This window comes from Convolutriloba macropyga, chromosome 14, assembly GCF_964194025.1.
Source record: "Convolutriloba macropyga chromosome 14, txConMacr16.3, whole genome shotgun sequence".
Lineage (NCBI taxonomy): Eukaryota > Metazoa > Xenacoelomorpha > Acoela > Convolutidae > Convolutriloba > Convolutriloba macropyga.
The window spans coordinates 2695588-2714510 of record NC_134481.1 but is presented as its reverse complement, the minus strand read 5'-3'; the positions used below and the strand labels follow the sequence as shown (position 1 = coordinate 2714510).

Sequence of the window (18923 nt, the reverse complement as noted above, 5' to 3'; positions counted from 1 at the left end):
CATCGTACACAAAAATCGTACGGGCCGATTATCTTAAATCACTAAATGGAAAAAAATAGATCGAATTCAGCAATCGGTAATTAAAGTAATAAAAAACAATAATTGTATCAATACTCATACAGATTGTAATCAGTAATAGTATATTCTGCCTATCTTAAAAACCTAGTTTCTTTTTGGACCTTCATTCTGATTGCAATGGCTTTGATTGCAGCGATGGCTCAATTTTTTTGGATTTTCTTTTGCGGTGTAAATTGGAATTTTCTGTGCTGTGCGTGAGCCCACTTTTTTCATTTGAATAATCAAGCTTGTCTAATTTTTGTTGTTTTCTTCTTTCTTATCAGCGAAAAATGGAAGTCAAGTGAACTCTTAACCACTGCTAAAGTTAACAGAAAATATCGTTTATTGCAAAAGCAATATAGACCATTAGGAAACAAAATTTTTCGTGAAAAGTTCACAACAGTCGTTTAGTTTTAGCAATTTTACATTTATTCGATGACGTCTGCTTACGGTAATAAAATCCCATAGAGTAGATTTCCCAGATATGCTTTAACTTTGATTAGGAATCAATTGTATATCTACTTTAATTGTATACCTAACTGCTCTGAAACGAACTTGCAGCAAATATATTGGTCCTTTTTCTGTGCGATTTTTTGCTTGACCAATTTTTTTGTCAGAACCGTGTGATTTTTTGTCATCAGAAGCAGGATAAACCGGTAAAACTTGGAGGTAGTTGAATGGCTGAGGAGTTCTCTTGTTCTCTTAGAGCCATATGGCTTACTAGTTTGTAAGTATGCGATTCATCAAAACTGTCTTGAGAAAATTTCATAGTGCGAAGAGAGGCTCTTAATCTTTGAGAACCCACCTAAGAGAACAGAGATCACCATCTTTCTTAAAGTTTGACCCCCTACCTCACCTTCCGCCACGATTTGAATCCCCCTCTCGTCCAGCCCTCCCATCCCTAACCCAACCTCACTTCGTTCACCCGCTAATGCTAGGATCCCTAATCCCCGGCTGGCTACTACATTTGAGAGCAACTCGCCCGAAGTTAATCCGTTATGTTTTTCATTTCCAAACTATAGAGGACAAATTTTGAGGCTGAGAACTTTCAATCGTTAATTATGTATAAGCTTTAACAGTTAGAATCTACCCGCTCAACGTAAACATATGATATAGACAAAAGTTTCCCAGCGCTGATTTTTCCCTCATTCGATTTTTTCACCAAAAAAAATGAATTATGGTATAATGTCAAAAAATTGAAATGATCAGAACTTTCGGGTCTTTCCAATTATAGCCCACCCCCCCCCCCCCCTGAAAAATAGCCCCCGTTATAGCATATTTAGGGCTTTGACGGCAATAGTTTATCTGACTACTGAGCGGGGGGGGGGGTTATAAGGGCAAAGACACGGACCTTCCTAAGAATTACAGGAATTCGAGTAAAATCTACATTGACTAAATGGGATTTTCACGTCTTAATCAACTGTCCGTCAAAGAACCATAAAGATAGTTGTGGTAACCAAGATAATATAATATCCCCTCGTGGTTGTAAAATCATTTTGTCATATTTGCGATAAACAGAGCCTAAACGAAACATAAATTCTGTCTTTTCTGTTTGACAGACTATGGGAAAGAAACTGTAATATAAAAACTCCAGTTTTTGCTCAAATGGTTCCTTGAAACAAAAAACAACGATTAAAAAGTCCGTATTGGCGTGATTCATCTCGTAAAAAATGCTGAAAACAAATATTTGATCATTTAACTTGTTTAAATTTAACTTGTTTGATCATTTTACTCATTTAACAAATATTTGATCATCTGAAATTAACATTTCGTAAAAATAACATATCTGAAAAAAAACAATATTGCTTCTGAAAAAGTGTTTTCATGTATTTTACAAATAAAATTTTTGTTAAAAATAGTTAGAAAAAGAGGCTGTATTTTCATTAAAGTTTCAACAGTCTATAGGGTTAAAATGCCTGATATTGGTGAACAAAAAGGGCCCCAGCAAAAATCCAAATTTTAATTTGGTCTTTCATTTGGTCTGTAGTTTAAAATGTTATCCCTTATTTTTTCCAATAAATTTTTCTCTAAAATTGCTGCACCGAACTACACTGCAGCAACCAATTGTCGCTCTGAGCCTACATTGTTAAATTTTGCATGCCCAAAAAATCTTCAAATTTGTTTTCACTTTCTCAAATTTTTATGAGCGCTTGCAAGTAGATGTAACATTCAGCTGCTGTGAAAAAATGGCCAAAGAAATTGGGAAAAGACAACAATGAGGTGTAAGAATAGCCAAGGCGGAGAAACTAAGTTGTCAAATAAGTTTGCATGATATACTTGCAAGCAGGAGATGCTGATTACAATCATTCTAACTAAAGTTTTTTGTTACTGTATTTTGAAATACTTTAGCGAGAAATCGTTCTAGCTGAGAGCAGATTTTATAAACAGAAAATGATAAAAAAGAGTGATTCATGTCGAGATTTTGACCTCGTAAGGTTTGTACTTTTTTGCCAAAACTTGTTCAATAACGCAAATATTTGTTTAATAAATACACATCGAGGAGATGTAAACTTAACAAAAACGACATGATTCGAGCTGTGTTTTTACTTTCAAGATTTTGTTCATCTGTTGGTTTTAATAATTAGATATTCTGAATCCCTAAATTACTCTCTGATGAAAAATAATGGTTATCTATTTTCTTGAAGTCGCAGTTGCATTCCTTCAAGTCTAAAAAAGTTAGACGCAATAATCTTAAACAAGCAAAGAAGACCGAAAATTCCTAACCTGTAAGAAATCGTAATCCTCTTTTCGTTCGTTCAACTGAGAATTTACTGCTCGTCAAGCAGGCGAAGCGCTGAAAATATTTAAATATTTGGTCCCGTCAAGCAGATGAAAAAATAGTTTTCTATGTCTGTTTAGATCAGTTTCTGATTAGTTGGTTCCCAAGTTATTCAACGAAAAATAAAGCCGTATCTGACACCAGCAGAAAAATTTCTCATATCTTAATTTTAATAAGACGAGATACAAACTTTTTATTAAAAATTCTTGATTGTGAAAGTTTCAGTTGACACAGCTGTTAATTGAAAATGGATTAAACCATTTTTTTGGGTTAAGATTTTCAAAAACGGTCCATATTTAAATAGAGTGATCAAAAACAACAGCTTCTTTCGTTTAAAAAACGGCAAACTACAAATTAGTCCAAAAACAAAGGGTTTTTTGCAATAAACTTTTTTTCAAAAACAAACGTTTCTGCCCGTGCCGAACGCCAAGTCAACATCAGTTCCGGGAAAGTCTAATTACAGGTCTAGTTATCAGTACTGCTATTCAAAGCTATGATCATAGTACATTTTGGAATTGTCAGTCTTGTGCAAATCTTGATCAAGACCTGGCAAGTTCTTAATCTAAGTCTTGACCGGACCAAAACTTTGCAAATCTTAATCCAAGTCTTTGCAGCACAAAACTATCCAAAAATACCAAAATTAGCAGAAAAAATGTCAAAAAGGCCAAATACTGTCATAAATAGCCAAAAAATGTCAAAATTGGCAAAAAAATGTATCAAAATTGACAAAAAAAGTCAAAAAATAGCCTGGAAAACGCAATTGGATTTAACCGAAAATCACCACCACATTATTTACGGCCGTAACACAATAGTGAAATGTTGATGGATGCATGTTTGGCGCGAAAGCAATGTTTGACCATACTTGTTGTAATTTGGCTGTAAACTGATGAAGGTTGCTGAAAACATGTTGAGAGCTATTGTATTGGCACCCGTTGCGCTAGTTGACAGTTTTTGATAGCTTTAGGGTGCTTTCAAAGTGGCTGCAAGTTAACCTCGAAACTGTGGCACGTTACAAAACATTACAAATTGATTTCACTTTTTCAAATTTTTATGAGCGCTTGCAAGTAGATGTAGCATTGAGCTGCTGTGAAAAAATGGTCATAAAAAATTGGAAAAACACAACAATGAGGTTTAAGAATAGCCAAGGTGGAGAAACTAAGTTGTCAAATAAGTTTGCATGATGTACTCGCAAGCAAGAGATTCTGATTCCAATCATTCCAACTAAAGTTTTTTGTTACTGTATTTTGAAATACTTTAGCGAGAAATCGTTCTAGCTGAGAGCAGATTTTATAAACATAAAATGATTAAAAAGAGCTATTCCTGTCATGACCTTGACCTCGTAAGGTTTGTACTTTTTTGCCATAACTTGTTCAATAAGGCAAATAAAAGTTTAATAAATACACTTCGAGGAGATGTAAACTTACAAAAACAACATGATTCGAGCTGTGTTTTTAATTTCATGATTTTGTTCATCTGTGAGTTTTAATAATTAGATATTCTGAATCCCTAAATTCCTCTCTGATGAAAAATAATGGTTATCCTTTTTCTTGAAGTCGCAGTTGCACTCTTTCAGGTCTAAAAATGTTAGAGGCAATAATCTTAAACAAGCAAAGAAGACCGAAAATTCCTAACCTGTAAGAAATCGTAATCCTCTTTTTGTTCGTTCAACTGAGAATTTACTGCTCGTCAAGCAGGCGAAGCGCTGAAAATATTTAAATATTTGGTCCCGTCAAGCAGATGAAAAAATAGTTTTCTATGTCTGCTTCGATCAGTTTCTGATTAGTTGGTTCCCAAGTTATTCAACGAAAAATAAAGCCGTATCTGAAACCAGCAGAAAAATTTCTCATATCTTAATTTTAATATGACGAGATACAGACTTTTTATTAAAAATACATGATTGTGAATTTTTCAATTGATACCGCTGTTACTTGAAAATGGATTAAACATTTTTTTTTGGGTTATGATGTTCAAAAACGGTCCTTATTTAAATAGAGTGATCAAAAACAATAGCTCCTTTCGTTTAAAAAACGGACAAACTACAATTTAATCCAAAAACAAAGGGTTTTTCGCAATAATCACTTTTCAAAAACAAACGTTTCTGCCCGTGGCGAACGCCAAGTCAACATCAGCTCCGGGAAAGTCTAACTACAGGTCTAGTTATCAGTGTTGCTATTCAAAGCTATGATCATAACACATTTTGGAATTGTCAGTCTTGTGCAAGTCTTGATCAAGACTTGGCAAGTCCTAATCTAAGTCTTGACCAGACCAAAACTTGGCAAATCCTAAACCAAGTCTTTGCAACACAAAGTTATAAAAAAAACAAAATTAGCAGAGAAAACGTCAAAAAAGCCAAAAAAAACGTCATAATTGGCCAAAAAAAGTCAAAATTAGCCAAAAATGTATCAAAAATGACAAAAATGTCAAAAAAATAGCCTGGAAAATGCAATTTGTTTAACCAAAAAGCACCACCACAGTATTTACCGCCGTAACGGAATAGTGAAATGTTGTTGGATGCACGTTTCGCGCGAAAGCAATGTTTGACCATACTTGTTGTAATTTGGCTGTAAACTGATCAAAGTTGCTGAAAACTTGTTGAGAACTATTAATATGGCACCCGTTGTGCTAGTTGATAGTTTTTGGTGGCTTTTGGGTGCTTTTAAAGTGGCTGCAAACCAACCTCGAAATTGTTGCACTTTACAAAAATTTTTGAAATTCAAAATTATTACTCGAATTTTTTTGAAAAGTTTGTTTTGCCTTGGGAATCAACTTGCAGAAGTTACCCAAGTCTTGGCCAAGACTTGTCAGTTTTGTAGGACTTGTATTAAGACTTGCCCAGTACTAAAAAATAATTAAAATCTTGCGTTTAGATTTGCCTAATACTGATTTAAACTTTGAGTTTGGTACGGGTGACGTTTCCAGTAAAAATATATGGACGTTCCCGGTTACATTTTCAAAAAATGTAATAAAGAAAACTTATAAGACACAAAGCATTCCTAATTTTTTGATCATGGTAAAAGTAGAGCTCTTAAATCACTTCATACATTCCTATAATAATCCCCCTTATCTGCAGTTGCTTGCAAAAATAACTCAGAAATCAATAGATGCCAGAGAAACTTAAGGCAAAAAATCTGGATTCTAAAACTTTCATCCTAAAAACTTATGTTTACGTTGTCACTTTTTACAATGAATAGATGCTCTCAAATAAAAAATATAGAAATTAATAGACTTGTTGGTTTTTTTATTCAAATTTTCGTAAGGCCTATTTTTTGTCGACTGTGTTTTTTGTCGTCTGGCCAGCCTTCAAATGCTCCCTTTTCCTCCGCCCGCTCGCGCCACCTGCACCCTCATGAAACTGATGTGTAGACGGAAGTTTACGGTTATTGAGGCGCAATTTTAGATGGTTTGGATAAACCACCCCCCAGTCACTCCCGACATTATGCTGACGTCCCTCGTTTGCCCCCCCCCCCCCCCGCCCAATTTACTACTCCTCATTCACCCATGAACATAGGCTTAAGAATGCAGGGACTATCATCAAACCAACCACTGGTTAGTCATTTGAAAGCCATTATTCGGATGAGCCGTCATTTTAATTAATTTTTCACTTATGGGTCAACTCGATTTAACTGCGACACTTCAAAAGCTCAGAACAAAATGACAACACCTTTTTTAAGTTTACATTGTTATTTTATTCTGCCTTTCAGTTCAAATGTTAAGACGCAAGTTTAATGTCCTACTGTTATAATAAGTTATAAATGTAATAATTGTCAACAACCTGTAAAGGTCAACGAGGTCAAGAAATGTAAATAACAACCAGAAACAAACAACTAAGAAATCACAATTCAACTCATTATTTTCAAGCTACTCTAGCTAAATAGAACTAATTTCAATTGCGTTTTTCACTCTTTTGTCAACTAAAATAACAGCTGTTGAATTCATATCGAAGCGTATAATCATTACGGTGCAAAATGTACATTTGGGGGCGTTTCAAATGAACAACGCCGACGTTTTGCATCGAATGGACGACAAAAAAAATAAAAGATGCAAAATCTCAAGATCCGCTGATATTTTAGCCCTAGGTGACGGGCCAGTGGGCGTGCTTCGCCTTGATAACCGGCCCCTTGGTTCAGGATTACATCCCAGTGCGCGTAAGAGACATGACCATGGACAGCGGTCCGCATAGTTTTTTTTTCATTTTTTTCGTCTAATTTAGTCATCATTGATGCTTGTGACTTCATTATGGATAAAACAGTCAAAATTTCAACGTTTAGTGAGGATTAACTTTGAGAAATCATGCAATTGTCGTCCACTTAAAACAAACTTTAGCGTCGTCCATTTGAAACGTCGTCCTATTGATCGGCTCCACTACATTTGCTCTAGTAATATAGCTCAAACTTGGGATCTATTCTGTTTTGCCCCCCCCCCCAGCTTAGTGAGCACAAATCTTTTATGACCCCCAGGCGCACGTGCTATTTTCCTACATAGTAACGTGTTATATAGGAAAATATAATTTGTAACTGAGGGTCATAAAAAACACTGAGGGACCGAAACAGAATTGATCCCAAATTTGTCACTGTTGTCCCCAATTGCGCTTAACAACGTGTGAATTAGACAGAAAAAAATGAGGCATAAATTGCAGGCAATTGATTAAAAGGCCCTCGCATTACTATGATCTTTTTCGGTATTGTCCCTCCCCCCTCCGGCCACGTATAACAGTCGATTTTTATCCTCAAAATGTCAGATTTTCCTCTTTATAACTGCTTTATGTTTGGTAAAATATGGTTAACTTAATTATAGTGAACAATTTCTGACACAGTGTTTAAAAATTTGGATGTAATGATTTAGACTACAAAAAATTTAATAATTAAGGTGGTCGTCAAGCAAACCGATAGGCAAGTGAGCCGATTTTTGAAAATGAAGGCAGTTTTTTTCAGAAATTTCCGTGGTAGTGCTATTAGAGATCACCCCTGGCTCGCCGGTGGAATTTCGCCGCGACAACCGGCCAGCGGTTTTTAGACTACATCTCGCAGCGGATGATAGGCATGACTATGTGTCGCAAACTCTCGATGCCGTGAAAAATGACGTTTTCTGATTCATTGTTGCATCGGAATATATAATAAATTAAAAAATACTATGCGCTGCCTTAGTTTCTACGGTTAAGAGTGTATTGTTTCTGATAGGCCAATTAACTTTTACATAACGTTTTGCTCGCTTCGCTTTTACGTCGGCTTACTTTTATTTTGTCGTAATTAGCATTTACCAATTATTTAATTTTTCAGGTTAATTCTCAATTTTCAAACTGTTTTTGTCATACATGTAAAAATTCCAAAACTACGCTCTAGTTTTAAATGAGCATTAATCGTGTATGTATATGTAAATAGTCTTGAAAGTCAGTCACATGCGATAACATATATAAACGAGGGAGAACTAGGCATTAGAGCCAAACGGGCGCCGGATCTTTTCAACAATTGCCCCCCCCCTTGGTACCTAGTAGAGAATCGCCACCTCTTCTATGCTATACTTTACCATGATATTACTTGGCCTACAGTTTAGATAGCCGAATATCAGTTTAAGCGCAATTGTGGACCGCTGTTCACGGCCATGCCTCTCACGCGCTGTGGGATGTAATCCGGAAATCGCGGCGAAGCCGCGACGCGCGCGAAGCCTTTGCACCGACTCGCCAGTCGGAAATTCTTTTCGCTCTGTATTCCAGTTTGGCATGTTTTATTCTATTTAGTTTAACTTAGTATACGCATACGTGGAAAGACTTTAGTCGTCTCTGATTGGTTAATAAGTCGCTCGCTTAAATTCTATTCAAGAATAGACCCCCCTTTTGCAAAAGGGGGCAATTGTTGAAAAGATCCCGGGCGCCCAGCAGAGTGAGAAAATTAGAAAATCAGAACCAAACGCTTAAGTTTCATTGGCCAAATAATATGATTGGTTTAAATCAAAGTACAACAAATATAAGAAACGGATACATAATCAGTTGTCCCAGCTTGATGATTCATTTTGTGCGGTCGGGTTGCACTACACTAGGCCTCTCCGTGGCCACAACCCCCCTGACGGTGGGAAGGGCGGCTGAGGTTGCGACCACGGATAATACTTCGTTATGCTATTTTTGAAATATTTACAAAAATTTTTCTCTAAATTAATAGGTTTAGGATCAACCAATCACAGCACGGGATATATTCGGCTTGAAATCTCATTTTATGGCATTCTGTCGTGGGCCGGTTTGGCTCTACCGGCTTACTCCAAACGGGTGTTGCAAAATTGAGTGGGGGCAATAACGGAAAAGATCCCATTTTTAAATGCGGATTAAAAAGATATATTGCAAACTGGTTTTTCTCGATAAGATGGCTCTTGACAAAAATTGATCTATAAATCGGTTATTAAATAACTAATAAAGAACTTCGATAAATGAAGTTCAAGTTAATTGGTTCTCTGTTGTGCGTCAATGTGTACGTTTTTAGCAAAGGTGTACATTTTGCAACGTAATGATTTAAAAAAGTGAAGTAATATTTTGTGGAGAGAATATTTAAATCATAATGACACATTATTTCAAACTTCCATCAACTATTTTTCTTGTTTTTCTTCTTAATCTACTCATTTATATTAGCCAGTCGTATTTCGTTGGACCTAAACCTTGGTCGACATATCATAACATACAGTTGGCAGAGAATGAAAATTATATTCCGGATTCGGTTGAAGTTGACCAGAAAAATTTGCAAATACCAGAGGAACCAGTTATGTCTGCAGGGGTGATTTGTTACAACCGATGTCGCAACTGGATCCACCGGGGACTGAAAGCCTACCGCACCTGTGTTGACGAATGTCTGAAGATGCGAGGGAAAGTGAAGACCGATTATCCCTGGAATCATATTCCTGATAACTAAAAAAACCATTGTTACTAATCAAACATGATCGCAGTAAAGGTAGTAAATAATTGATTTAAGATTTCTTATATTTGGTTCTGTAAAGTTTCGTCAACTTTTCTTTTAATTTACGTCTCAATTTTCCATTAATTTTTTTTTCTATAAAAAAAGTACATTTAATAGGGTGGTTCATCAAACGAGAAGGTATAGTGATGTTCTACGTATGAGTTAGAACATAAAAATTTGGTCACACGAGGGACTCAATGCCCTGAAACGAGGGTGTTTGCTGCAAACAAGGCAATAGGGGGGGCTAGAATTGACGTTCGAACGTGTAAAGAGAATTTAGGAAACATTTACTAAAGAGTCAAAAGCGAGATTTGCCTGGTGTGAGAAGTACAGTAAGTAGGGCAAGACAATCAGACTTAGGAGGGCAAGTAAGAGGGTAAGCAACATATACAAATATTTTTCTATTGAGTACGTGTTTTCCATATTTTCTTAAGACTTAATTGCAAACCAACTGACTAAGTTGAACTGCCTCGAGGTTGTAGAGCCTAACTATCTTTTATATATTTTTTCTCTAATTAAGATTCAAATAAGACTACACATTTTAAAAAAACCATCTGGAAAAAAGTGACGAAGAGAAATATCATGAAAATAAGAAGTTTGGAACTGGTCACAGTAAAAATTATTACAAAAAAATTGGACTAAAAATGTTACCAATCAGAAGTAAAACTAATTTGCGACTAGAAATCAATTTGACAGCGGACTTAGATGCGCCAAATCTTATTTTCTGCTAATGCCAGATAAATAAATTGTTGGTACTGAACGAATTTATCAAAGATAATAAACGTGAAGAGGCAGCTGATATCTGGTTAAATACGGTCGTGCTTAAAGAAGTGAACATAAGAAGTCCCGAGGCGTGAAAAGAGAGAAAAGGGGAGAAAAATAAATATTTTTATCTTTGAGAAGCAAGAAATCTGAAAAAAGTTTTCCGACTTTTCATTGAGTCAGTTTTCAAAAAAAACACCAATGTTGGAATAAAAAATTTGGCGTATAAGAACAATAAGCATGTCGATCATAACACATTATGAACAAGGATGAATTACTTTTATACAAAGACGAACAGTTACTTTTATACAATATGGCTTCTGTCGATCAACAGTCAGCTACATTCTAAATAACACTGAAATAAATTTTTTATCTAAAAACATAAACTCATCCTAGCACTTAAAGTAATTTATCCTTTACTTAATTTACCGCAACATTACTATAAGACCTCACTGCCGGTGGCCGCCGATTTGGCCTGCAGGGTGTTTAGCCGACAAACGAAAAATGAGGCATTTAGCCGTCAATTTAAGTAAAAGGAGCAATAAAATCATTTCTGAAGCTGTGATTGGCTAATTTAAATCACTATTTCGTAAGCTGACAAACATACCGTCAACTGGCGTAACGAAGGTCTATCCGTGTTTTCGCAACCTCCCCCTTCCCCCCGTCAGGCTGCCCGACCGCACACCAGAGAGAATGGTCCACCGAACTACTGATTTATGGACCAATGAGACTTTTTTGACCGATTATGATAAAACTGTTGGCTAAATTTCTCATTTTTTCATTGTAGGCTAAACGCCCTGTCGGCCAATTTTCCTAGCTCCTTCACTGCCTTAACAAAAAGCTCAACTTTACACTGGTGATAGGACAATAGATCGAAAGACAACAGATCGAAAGCAAAAATTGAGACAATAGATCGAAAATTAAATAATTCAAGTTGCGTATTGGCCAATCCGATTTAAGCGCTCATTTATTATACAGCATATAACATGTTCTATTGTGATATTTTGTTCGGTTGTGATAGATTCATATCAATTCCCACGGGCCGCTAAGGTATGGCCATGGCTCGCGAGGCATGGCCGTAATGTGTTAATTATATTGCAGCTCGCAAGTGAAGCTTAACTCCAACCAATAAGAATAGAGATTAATTTTCGGTGTATTGTCCCAATTTTTCGGTTTTTGATCTGTTGTACTTTCGATCTATTGTCCGGTCACCCTTTAACCTACACCCTCCCTTTAATATTACCTAAATTCTTACATTAACAGTTGTGTTAAAATACCATTTCTTTAACTCAACTCAAAGTAGGATTTAATCATAACTGTTAGAATAAATTTTTCCAAAACTTGTCATATATTACTTTTAATTAAATCTCCATTATTGTGGAAGTCAGTTTAAGGGATCGAATTTCTTTCGACCCCCCCCCCCCCCCTCCCCCGTGTTTTTATGACCCCCAATTACAAAGTTTGTGTTGTTATATAGCACGTTAATAACAACTTTAAAAAATAGCATGTGCGCCAGGGGACGTATAAGTTATATGCTTACTAAGCTGGGTGGGACAGAATAGGTTGGGTTCAGTTGTTTCTAGGAATGTTTCTATTGCAGTTTTTGGGTATCCGCAGGCAGGTGTGCCAATAACTTTAAGAAAGAGCAGCGGTTTTCACAACGCATGTTATGTGAACGACAAACCAGGGTTTCTGTCACCTCTCACCTCTTTCAAACCCTGGTGGTGAGTTATCTTACATGGTCACTCAAACCATACCAAAAGTGACGAGAAAGAGAAAACTTATGGCTGGTTGTTTGCAGAATATTTGAGGTATGCTATGTGTGATGGTTTCAATGAAACATCAAGAAACTCAGAAGTTTTATTAAAGTTTCAAAGAACGAAAGAAGAACTTTATTGCTGTGTTGATAAATAATGGACACAAAACTAAACTCAATTCTAATTTTGTTTTGGCGCTATCATTATCTTATTGACCTATCAATCATATGTCAGAAGTAAATTCTCCCACCAACAGAGACCTGATTCTAACATCCACCGACCTCCAACTAATGAATTCGATTGTACCAAAGCCATATATGATTCTCATGAAATGTTGATGAAAATAGAAAATCACCTCCGGGATTCGGAGTTAAGATCTATTCACATGCCAATCATGTAAAATATTTATAGCTAATCAAAATTTTTTCTGTACATTTTCGCATAGATAACCACTATAAATACAAGCTAATTTTTGTATATTTTCAGATCAAAATTTAATTTAAAATTCAACTTATTGAATTCTTTGACCCGTGTTATCGACCACGACAATGGTGTCCAGACCAGCTACAGACAGACAAATTTTGGATCTACAGAATGCAGAATCAGCTACTGCGTGGATTATGTCTTTTGTGGCGAAATGTTGCGCAGAGAAGAAAGAGGACAAGGTCAACACCGATGGTACTGTACAGGACCTACAGGTAACCAATCTCTTACTTAGTGTGTGCGGGCAAGATGCAATTATTAAACTTAGGAGCTTAATGAGTCCTCGGAATTTGATAGACACTCCGTATAAAGACATCAGATTGGCGATTCAAAATTATATTTCTCCTAAAAAGAGAGTAGTAACGGCAGAAAGGGCTAAATTTCTGTCCGTTATACAAGGTGTAGGGGAGTCAGACGACGACTTCCTAGCACGTCTTAGAGAAGAAGCACGCTATTGTAACTTCGAAAAATTGAAAACAGCGGCCAACCCCGAAGGAGTTGGTAAAAATAAAGTTTATCTCAGGTTTGAGGGACCCTGAAGCAAAACTTAGACTACTAGACGGTATTAAAGCAAAACCAGCAATGCCGGTTACTGAAATGACCGAGAGCTTACAGTTCAGAAGTCAAGCAATGGCTTTTGCAAGTTCTTCATCAGATAATAAGCCCTTTAATGTGAGAGAAGAAGTTGGGTTAAACTTCAGAAAGACATTTCGAAAACCAAATGAAAAAAATACGGCTAATAAAAACAACAACATGTGCGCTAGGTGTGGAGGTAAGCCACACTCTAGTAGACCCTGTCCAGCGCTAAGTAAAAAATGCAACACCTGTGAAAGGGTGGGACACTTCTCAAAAATGTGTAGAAGCAGACCCCAACCAAATTCAGGTAAGTACAGTAAACAGAAAAACTTTTGCGAAGAAGAAAATGTTTCTTCAGAGCAAGCATCTCCAGCATCGGAGATGGGAATGTTTTATACTAATGAACAAATCTTTAGCATGTCTGTGACATGGGAATATATCTCAATAAATAACTGCAAAGTAAAAATGCAGGTAGACACAGTTGCAGATAGCACAGTGATATCATCAAAAATATGGACTGGGCTTGGTAAACCTCAGTTGGATGGTAATATAAGACATCTTGAAGCTTATGATGGTCATCAATTAACGCTTCTGGGTTCACTTACTTGTGACGTTGAGTGGAACGGAAGCAGGCTCACTCAAAAACAACTTGCAGTTGTGCAGTCTGATAAAGAATTTGGACTACTTGGTAGAGACCTTCTACCCAAGCACGGCGTGAACAACATCACAGCCAAGCACCTACCTGCTCTGAAGGGTTACAAAGCTCATGTGAAGTTGATACCAGGAACACAGCCAATGTTCTGCAAAGCCAGAAAAATACCTCTACCTCTTCAAGACAAGGTCACAGAGAAGCTGGAACAAATGGTCAGACAAGGCATCCTTGAACCGGTACAGCCAGGAGGAGTCACTAATGCATCTCCAGTGGTGTGGCAGAGAAAGAAGAGTGGAGAACTGAGACTTTGCGTGGACTTGAAAGTGCATAACAATGGCAAGGTCTTGGATGAGGACTACCCAATACCAGACATGGAGACGATCTTCCATAACATACATGGGGCCTCATACTTTGGCAAAATTGACCTCTCAGATGCCTACTATCAAATTGAACTTGACGGAGAAGCAAAAGATATATGCAAAATCAACACATCTCAGGGACTGTTCAAGATGTGCCGACTACCTCAGGGATTGAAAAACTCTTCATCAATCTTCCAGAATTGCATAGAATCAACACTCAAAGGAATCAAAGGTGTTGTGATCTTTCAAGACAATGTGTTGGTGTATGGAACTACCAAGGAGCAGTACGACAAGAGAATGCTTGCAGTCAAGAGTCGACTACGTGAGAAAAATTTTACTATTAATGAGAAATGTCTAACTCAAAACCAGTCGATAGCGTTAGCTTTTTGGGATATTCTATTTCAAAGGAGGGAATAGCACCAGATCCCAAACATGTTGAAAAAATAAAAAATGCAAAAGCACCAACTAACAATAAACAACTCGAATCGTTTGTTGGGCTAGCCAATTTTTACGGAAGAATGATTCCTGATTTTGCAACAAAAATGCTACCCTTAAATAACATGAGAAATAGCGATTTCTCATGGGGCAAAATGCAACAAAAAGCCTTTGAAGACATAAAAAATGAATTATGTGCTAACCCACTAGTACAGCCATATAGTCTACAAAAAGAAGCAACGGTTACTACTGACGCCTCTGAAAAAGCCATTGGCGGGGTTCTTTCGCAAGAAGGACATCCAGTCATATATGTATCGAGAAAATAGACTCCAGCGGAGCAAAACTACTCGAACATAGAGCGGGAAGCACTGGCAATTGTCTTTGTGGTCACAAGATTGAAGCAATTCCTTCTTGGAAGACGATTTACCCTACAGACTGACCACAAACCACTCAAATATCTCTTTGCGCCAGACGAGGAGATCCCGAAGACAGCATCAGCGAGAATCACAAGATGGGCAATAGCTCTAATGGGTTTCGACTATGAGTTGAGGTACACACCAGGAGAGCAGATACCCCATGCAGATGCTTTGAGCAGAATGGATTTTGGCGAAGACTAATCGGACAACGATCGAGTGTGCTTCGCAATCAATAACATCTACAATGATTTGGTGACCCAAGCAGAAATCAAAACTGAACTTGGAACAAACAGACTCTTCCAGGACATAATGAAACGAATCAAAAGCGGCAATTGGAAGCAATGTTCAGAAGCGGAAAAAGGATTCGAACAACAGAAAGATGCACTTACTTTACATAATGGAATCATCTTCAGAGATGTTGTTCCTTTCATTCCACCCAAACTACGACACTTGGTTTTTGGCAAAAGCACATGAGACACATCCCGGAAAGAATGCAACTGAGGCATCAGTCAGAATGATAGCTTGGTGGCCTGGCATTACCCAAGATGTTCAACACTTTGTTAGTAAATGTAAGAATTGTCAATTGAACAGGCCTAGCCTGGGAAAAACTGTCTATTCGTGGCCAGAAGCCGACGTTTGGGAACGGCTCCACATGGACTGGGGTTATGTTAAGGACCAAGGCAATATCTTAGTAATTGTTGACGCGGGTTCTGGCTGGATAGAAGCTTTCCCCGTGGGAAATAGAACATCAGAAAAAGTTAAAATACATCTTAGTCAAATCTTTGCAAGATTCGGAATACCGAAAACTTTAGTATCTGATAATGGTCCTGAATTTGTAAGTGGTAATCTTAAACAGTGGTGTGAATCACCGGGAATTAAGAAAATGGAATCACCCGTTTATCATCCAAGAGCTAATGCACTAGCTGAAAGAGCAGTTCAGACAGTGAAGCGGGCACTTCAAGCATGGATTCCAAACCTTAATGTGTCATTTTGAGCATTCCTGCAAAAGGCACTGATGACAAATCTCAACACTTCAAAGACGAGGAGCAAAACTCCAGTTGAACTCCTGTTGGGACGCAGAGTGAGACTACCAGCAATAGCAGATTTCGACTTGTGCGAACCCATTCTATTCAAGGCCAACGAAAAGACAAATACAGTTCCTGCTACCTTCATCATCAGGAAGGGCCTGAACACATCTTTCATACAGCCTAAAAACTCAGCGCAGACTATTCTAGTGAGCGACAACCAAATTGCGAGACTAGACGAGGACAATGTGAAAACTGAACCAGCAGTGGAGGAGACCATATCTCAATCAGAACCACAACCTCAGAACATAGATGTGGGACCTTCACATCAAGATGAAGCTTCTGCAGCCACATCATCTGCAGAGCACCAACAACCCGAAATCTCAGAACCTTCACGAACATCAACCAGGAACAGGAAACAACCTGGCAGATTTGGAGAACCAATACCCACAAAATTGCTTAAAAAAGGAGGGAGGATGTGATGGTTTCAATGAAACATCAAGAAACTCAGAAGTTTTATTAAAGTTTCAAAGAACGAAAGAAGAACTTACCTGACGAACTCTATTGCTGTGTTGATAAATAATGGCCACAAAACTAAACTCAATTCTAATCTATTAGAAGATCTAATCTTAAGATCTATTCACATGCCAATCATGTAAAATATTTTTAGCTATCTAAATTTTCTCTGTATATTTTCGCATAGATAACCACTATAAATACAAGCTAATTTTTGTATATTTTCAAATCAAAATTTAATTTAAAATTCAACTTATTGAATTCTTCGACCCGTGTTATCGACCACGACACTATGTTTTGTTTCTGTTGTTTTGAAGTAAATGTAGTGAGCTGCGATAAAAACTGATTCAATGAATTAATGGAAAATGTTTACTCAAAATATAACTGACAACTCCTAAAATTTCTTATTCTTTTAAAAAAAACCCTAAATACAATAAGGGGCATTGGATATTGCATCGAAACGAAGATTTGATCTTATGCTAAAACAATTGATTTTACCAATTTTTTTGCCATTTTACATGCCAATAAACATTGAGATAAGAAAGCAGTTGCAAGATCTTCGTAATGATATCAAGAAAAATGGTTGCCACAAAAAGCCCCGATTGACCCCGAAATGGCAAGATCTACCTGTTGATTAATTAATTAACACCATTGACCAGCAGTTAGCAGAAAACCCCGGGTCGATTGCGAACGGTTAACTTGTAAGAACTTGTAGGTTTCTTGCAAGTTCTTACAAGGCGATGTAAGAATTTCTTCCAGAAACTTGCAAATTCTTACAAATTAACCATTCGCATTACAAGTTCTTACAATTGACCATTCGACTTACAAGGCTCTTAGAAGTTATCCTTTTGACTAAAAGGGTTCTTATAAGTTAAACATTTAACTTTAAATATATGTTCTTTCATAAGATATTAGAATATAAGTTGTTACAAGATTACAGTAATCATGAGGTGAAGCAAAATCATAATGAATAATGGATAACATAAGCTTCATGTCCTCGATGAAATGATTTACTGAGTTACAGTTTCATTAATTTTATCCAAAGCCAATAAATATTAAGAAAGTTAAACCGGGGTATGTCTTTTTGGGGAGTACTTTTTACCAAAGGGGAAGGAACGAGTTAGAAATTTATCCACGTATAAAAGGTTTAAACATTTTCAGGCTGCACAAGCTACTTTTCTGATTGTCAAACTGGACACTCAGCAACAGTCTGCAATTTTTTTTGCTTTTTTGGCAGGCCTCTCATGTCAGAGCTCTTTTTTCTCCGACTCCGTTCTAAATTTATTAACCTTAAGTGCAGTAACTTCAAAACGCACTTCGCTTTTTAAAAACCTCGGAGGCTTAAGTTTCTAGAATATAGTATTCTGTTGACCCAAAAAGCAGAGATTTTAAACGCCAGTTAAATTCAATAATTTTTTTTGGAAACAATTATGCTGATTCTGGCTCCCTTTTTGCCAGACCAATTTTCAACTCCGCGGCCGATCTATGGATACTGTGATCCAGTGTTACTGCTGCCATCCCAGGAGCACTGTTAATCCGGAGTGGTTGTCGGACTCAGTTTCGATTTCGCCAACATCGCTCCTCTTGTCGTATCGCGTTGTTGCGACCAGGTTCAATCGTCAATCTCAATTAATTTTAGAGATAACAGTTTGTTCTTTTTGCTTAACCAAGTATTGAACTAAGATTATTTTTTGAAACTTTTTCTCTCATCATTTAATAGAAAGTTTTTGCTTACCTTTTGAAATGTTTTTCAAATGGTGATCAAACTCGAAAATTATTTTTCAGATTGAATGGTTCTCTCAAACTAAACAATTCTCAATGGCTCCTCCACTAATTGTTGTAAACATAATTCTGAGTCTTCCGTAGAAAGCGTCTTGACGAGATGGTCGACCGATGGTCGTCAAGTGGGGAAAATTTTGAATCCATAAATTTAATTTTGATTTGAAATTTTTTAGAGTTGAAATTTGAAAATTCCTGAGTTCCGGATTCTGCTCCGGGCATATGATGAATGTCACAATTGAAGGAAATGAACTGGTTGACCAGGCCTGTTGATCAATTGAGATATATTTGCTTCCCATTTTGAAAATAAGTGCCCAGAGAAAATCATTGTGCTCCTTTAAAAATGCGAATTTGGGACCGTATATGAAGTTAAGGAAATGTTAAAGCGACCA

The 18923-nt window shown here is 36.9% G+C and overlaps 1 long non-coding RNA gene across 2 annotated transcripts; it reads left to right on the top strand.

The window, feature by feature from the left end:
* The first annotated feature begins 6641 nt into the window (after positions 1-6641).
* Positions 6642-9855, top strand: LOC142353187 (uncharacterized). Of its 2 annotated transcripts, none has more exons than XR_012761033.1 (2): positions 6642-6780; positions 9342-9855. It is a non-coding gene; the product is annotated as an uncharacterized LOC142353187 (long non-coding RNA). The 2 variants fall into 2 exon arrangements; XR_012761032.1 differs by having other exon boundaries at positions 6642-6794.
* Positions 9856-18923: the final 9068 nt, after the last annotated feature.